General features: G+C 42.2%; 1 protein-coding gene across 2 annotated transcripts in view; it reads left to right on the top strand.

Moving 5' to 3' along the window:
• Window positions 1-2,071: 2,071 nt before the first annotated feature.
• Adcy10 (adenylate cyclase 10) overlaps window positions 2,072-6,115 on the top strand; it is a 74,221-nt gene continuing 70,177 nt past the window's right edge. Inside the window, exon 1 of one of the 2 annotated variants that reach the window (XM_063253606.1) lies at window positions 2,072-2,273. The gene's annotated coding sequence lies outside the window, so the exon portion shown is untranslated. The remainder of the gene's footprint in view (window positions 2,274-6,115) is intronic. The other variant, XM_003468699.3, reaches the window with a different exon arrangement.

The following is a 6,115-nucleotide window of genomic DNA, read 5'->3' as shown; positions in this document are numbered from 1 at the left end:
GGTCAAGGCCAGCCTGAACTGCATAGCAACACCCTGTCTCAAAAAACAAAAACAACTGACTGATACACATTTTGTCAAAAACTTTATTACCACGTGGAGCTCACATAGTCTAGTGATTAGCTTTACAACTATTGTAAAAAATTTAGACTTTATATATTGGAAATCTTACTATCCCTATAGACACTGAACTCCTTAACAATGCTTTCCACTGTGTTATGCATCCCTGGATCAGTGGCGTTGAGTTCAATCGTATGTCAGTTTTCTGACAAGTCCTTATGGGGGGATTCATTCAATAAATTTCTCAGTGCCAGATTAGACGGGTCTGGGCTTCAACTCAGCCATTTGGTGACTCAGATCCTATAAACCTCTGTGAGACGTACTTTCAAGAGGAAACCAGGAATAATAGCACTGACTTCTTAAGACCACTGTAAAGATGGAAATAATGTTTTAGCACAATGCTTGCTTTGTGGTAGTGTTAGTTAAAAGAAAGTTCAGAAAATGTCAAATTTAAGACAGACTGAAAGTACTCTCTTAGACTAAGGAAATTTTGCTTTAGCTCTTAAACAAGTATCTTTAACCCAGCTTTTTTTGTGACTTGGCATTCATTTCAAAGAACTATTGATCCAGGGTACATCAATGCTGCTCTTTCCCCATATTAAATGGATTTCTTTTCATGTGGTTAAAATCATAGTGAGAGGTTAAATGTTAACAAGGTTTAACTTATTAACCTTTTAGCTCAAGTTTTAAATATGAACCCCCAAATGTGAATTGTTGGGCTATACATAAGAGCAGTGAGAAAATCAAAATATGATGTAAGCTGTTAGAAAACATGCTTGCCTGTTAACATTTTTGCAGTGTAATAAAGGAATAATAAAACTCATCCAGTGCCACATTGGATTTGAAATTATAATCGAGATTAGTTTGGTTAGGATTATGTCCTTGAGGGGCTGGGGATGTAGTTTGTGATAGCTCAGACCCTAGAATAAAGCCCAAGGAAGCAAGAAATTAAAATTTGGGGAGCAAAGGCTTTATTTTAGGCCAGGCCTGGCATCTCAGTCTCCAGGAGCCAATTTGGAGACTGTGTGCCTTACAGCTAGAAAGGTTGGGTTTTAAAGCCGAAAACCACAGGAATGTTGTAATCGCTGACACAGTTAGGTAACATCTGGGCTTTATAGAACTTCCTGTAATTTCCTTGAAGTTAAGCATTTCTTAAAGAACAGCACGTTTTATTACAGATAGCTGGATGAGGGGTAGGGGAGGGGGTTACAGGAAACTGATACCTGAGGCTTTTACAGCTTTCTCAGGAAATTGAAACTTAGATAGATAGGAAGGGGAAAGGGGAGGGCGAGGCAGTAAGACGCATACAGAACAGAAAATGAGGCGCGATGGTTAAAACTAGGTTACAACAAAGTTCAGCAGCACAAGTGCCTGCCTGGCAAGCATGAGGTTGTACGTTTGATCCCTGGCACCAAAAGTAAAGAATTATGTTCCTGATACTCAGGTCAGGTATATAATTCCCAAAAAGAACTTACCTCACAAAAATCTCTGAAATTAAGTACTAAGTTTATTAATAATAAAGTAGGATGATTGTGACAGCATATGTTACTGTCACCAGTGACCTGGGACATGGTCTCATTGCCCGTGGAGAAGAGGCATCTACAGGCAGGTACACCTGACAGGGATAATTCGTGTCCCAGAGAAAATGGCTTAGGGGCGCATGAGATATCCCCTCACTTCTCAGAACAAACCACAACTAATAAAGCATTTTATTTTAAGAAATTGTGTTTATTTCTGTAGTTTCCCATTAATATTTTCGAGCTGTGGTTGACCACAATTTAATGTATCCTTTGAAAGCAAAGCCACACAGGAGTGGCAGGGAGCCTGCCTGTTTAGAAGCTATTACTGTGTCCAGTCACCCTCCATGAGGTCAGTCACATCACTCTCACCCAACCCGATGAGAGACCAGGAAACCAGGGCAGCCCTTGGGGAACAGGGGACCCAGCCTGGCGGGGGAGGGGTCCCAGCCTGGCGGGGGAGGGGTCCCAGCCAATCAGAAGCGTCATCAGCCCATGGAGAACAATGAGCTTCTGAGGAGGGCGTGGCCTGGGGGAACGGCTTTTAGACAAAACTGTCACTTTGTGGCTCAGCAATGGGTAGACATGGCCCTCTGCTGTCTTCAGGATAACGTCACACAGACGCCTCTCCTGTTCTCCACACTCCTGAAGCATCGGTCCCTTACCTGAGGTCTGGCTTCTGAGCCTTGGAGGAAGGAGGTATGTGGAGGGGAAGTCCCAGTAGATGGCCACTGGACCTCCATCCAGAAGAGGGCAGGTCACTGGAGGCCGGAAGATGGGAAAGCCCTGGGCTGGGAGTCAGAGCTCAAGCCCCCACTTATTTCCGGGTCAGTCTTTGGAGGCTGGAAGTTTAGAGGCTAAGATGTAACCCCTCCTACTTCCCCTGCACGCTCTATCTTTCTAGTTTAGCCTCTTCATTTGCATCTCTGCTGCAACTTCTCCGTTTAATATCCATGTTTTTGTCGTTCATCAAATAGTGCCAGCCCTGTAAAGGTGGCTAGGAACATGCTGTGGAAGAAACAATGATTAGTAGAACGTGATCTCTAAGCAGGGATCGCACAGCTTAAAGGAAGACAAAATACGAACCGGTAAAGAATAAATGGGGATATTCACAAAGAAAATAAAACACATAGGCCAGGTTGGGTGGCACATGCCTGTAATCCTAGCCACGAGGAGGCTGAGTCAGGATGACTTTCAGTTTGAGACCAGTTTGTATAGTGAGACCTTGTCTCAAACAAAACAAGGCTGAGGCAGGAGGATTGCTATAAGTTTGAGGCCAGCCTGAACTACAAAGTGAGTTCAAGACTAGCCTAAACTGCATAGTGAAATTGTGTCTCAAAAAGATCAAAAAAAAAGGAAACAAACACCAGAGAGAAGAAGCTACTAAGCTTGTGGGCACTTAATATTGTAACAGCTCAGAAGAAAAGACACCATGGCTAGAGTGGTCAAGAAAGTACTTGTGACAATATCCCTTTAACAGAATATCTCCTCTGCTCTCTTATGAAACCTGACTATATACTGATGAAAGTTGAGCATAAACTGAAGTCTCTCAGAAAATTCTGGGAGAGCTATTGAGAGAAACAATGGATAGAATCAATTCACATTTTCATTTTCACTTTTGGGTGCTTCTGAGTTTCCCTGAAACAGTGCCACTGTGCACACTTTTCCTTCCTCCAGGAGATGCATTCCTGTCTAGGCCCCGTTCGCCTGTTTGCTCCGTCACCTGGAGTCAACAGTCCCAGGAGCTGTCACACTTCCACAGTATCCGTTCTGTGCATGCACACGTCTTCACCATGAAAGAACCAGCCAAATTGCTATGGTGGCACACAGCTGTCATCCCAGAACTCTGGGAGACTAAAGCAGAAGGATTGCAAGTTCCAGCCCAGCCTGTGGCCACCTTCGCCAAGATCCTGTTTCAAAAACAAAACAAAACAAGAATCTGGGGATGTAGCTCAGTGTAAAGCCCTTGTGTAACACACACACAGAATTGGCCAAGCATTGGTGGAGGGTACCATCGACATATATTCAAAGGGTTCTGTCTAAGGTTAAACACAGCTTTTCTCATTCATAAGGCTGTCGAAGCAAATCCAAACTGAGGTTCTATCATGGCGTCATAGAAAGAAGGCCTTTCAGTTCCCACAGACCTGCATTCTCCAGCTGTGTGATTAAGGGCAAGTTACTGTCTCTAAGCTTCAGTTTCCATGTCTGTAAAACAGGGATCAAGTCTAACTCAGTGCTGTTTGAGGATTAAATAAACCTATGCAAAATGCTTCACATACACCCCCAAAAGATGTTAATAAGTTAGAACATGACAAGATGCATGTGCCTATAGAAAGTAAATATCTACCCTTTTCTAACATTACTATACTGAAAGCAGAAGGATTCTTGTAAACTAGACATTTTTCTTTGTCTTTTTATGAGTACCTCAAAGAAAAACTAGAGCTGGGCACAGTGACACATGGCTGAAATGCTAGCTACTTGGGGAGGCTGGGGCAGGAGGATAGAAAACACAAGGTCAGCCTGGGTAGTTTAGTGAAATGCGGTCTCAAAAATAATATAGGCAGAGGACGTAGCTCAGTCATGGAACATTTGTCTAAGGTGTGAGGCCCTCGGTTCTGTCCACAATACTGATAGGGAGTGGTGCCCCTAGACGTTCTAGATGTCTTTGATTTTGTGTCTGTGTAAGGATGACTCTTGTCATCTTCATCTCAAAATGCATCTATTTTCCTTGCTTAGTAATCACTAACTTAGAAAAATCTTAAATCCTCAGATCTGTTTGGAGAAACAGAATGAGTCTAATCAACTTCCCATTTGGCATTAAAACTCAAGCAAAAATGGCTGAGTATGGTGACAAACACTTGCAATTCTAGCACTCAGGCTGAGACAGGAAGATCTTTGGGAGTTTGAAGTCAGCTTGGGTTGCGTAGTGAGTTTTAAGTCTGGGCTAATTATAGTGAGATCCTGTCTCAAAAACAATCAATTAAGTTAAAACTTTAAGCAGAAATGGTCTGTGTTGTGCATGTGAGGAGGGTATGTCACTGCCAAGATTTGAGGGGCTTATAAAAGGTTTCTAAATGTTTAGAATATTAAAATTATTGTTTATTTAAAATCCATATATAACCTGGGCAGGCGGCACGTGCTTGTGACCCCAAGCATTCTAGAGGCTGAGTTAGCGGAATTGCAGCCTGGAAAATTAGTGACTTAATAAGATCCTGAAAAAAAACCCACCTCAGCTGTAACCGGCATCCTTTATTCTTATTTCCTTAGGCTTGCAGTCTTGTAAGTGGTGGCCAATGAGAACACAGCTGAGCTATGAGCTGGCAGGCAGGAGAGAACAGAGCTGTTTGATTTGCTCAGCTTTCTCAGTTCTTGGCTGCTCAGCACATCTGTGGAAGCTTTTTCAGAACATCCATGTCTATGAAAAGCGTCCTCGCCAGACATTGGGTACACACCTGTAATCCCAGCACTCAGGGAATCAGACCAGAGACCAGCCTGGCCTATGTAACGAGTTCAAGGCCAGCCTGAACTACATAGAAAGATCCTGTCTCAAAACAAATAAATAAATTTGCAAACATCCTGTTGAAATTCCCTTATTCATTAATAAACTTGCTCCCCCAGCAGAAAAAAATTATCTACTTTTCCTCTGCACCTCTCCAGGAACTTTATTCACCTATAGCCAAACAAATCTCTAGGTTACAGAGCAAGCAGAGCATTCTTTTTTGACTGTAGGGGCCCATGTTAGCTTTGCATGAAGATTTGCTTCTCCTACTTTCCCACTACTTTAAGTTTGGTCCAAACACTTAAAGATAATTGTTTTGGTTACTTTTGTCTCATTGCTGAGACAAAATAGCTGATGTTCAAAATTAGTGAAGAAAACATTTTTTTTAGCTTACGGTTTTTGGAGGTTTCAGGGTGGCCAGAGCAAAAAGGGGAAGAGCAAACCTCTTCTCCTTCCTTATATTGTACACTGGCTACCCTCCACCCTCAGCGCAGGTACAGCACTAGCAAAATCTCCTTACCCTCCTTTGCACAAGATGAGGATATTTACAAAGAACCCTGGTGCTCTGCTGAGTCTTTCCCTTAAACTTCAAAACTCAAGTTGACACAATGTATCGACCATAACAATAACTATTATGTTAACCTATAACTCTTCATCTCCTGACTTAACACTTACAGTCTCCCATTATTCTTCATGTTCCATAGTCAATGTACTTAAGATAAAATAAGCAGATTGGACTCAATCTTTGGGATCAAATTTAAACACTGTGTACCTTAAGATTGTATTGCATAAAAATGGCCAATAAACAGCTGGACAGCATAGTGCACATCTTTGTTGCAGAAAAAATATCAAACAGAGTGGAAGACTGCACAGAAGAGCTAGAAGCCAACTTTTATTACCCTACTAAGCTGGTGGGAATCAGTTCCAAATCACCAGCCACCCATCAGCTTAGAGTTCAGTTTAAATACAGTCTACAAACAGGAAATACAAGGCTGATGGCCGATTATTACATAATTGGTTACATGAATTAAGTCATGTATTG

Source organism: Cavia porcellus, unplaced genomic scaffold, assembly GCF_034190915.1.
Source record: "Cavia porcellus strain 051 isolate PalLab524CR breed Dunkin Hartley unplaced genomic scaffold, mCavPor4.1 scaffold_7, whole genome shotgun sequence".
Classification (NCBI taxonomy): Eukaryota; Metazoa; Chordata; class Mammalia; order Rodentia; family Caviidae; genus Cavia; species Cavia porcellus.
This window is presented reverse-complemented; position numbering and strand designations above follow the sequence as displayed.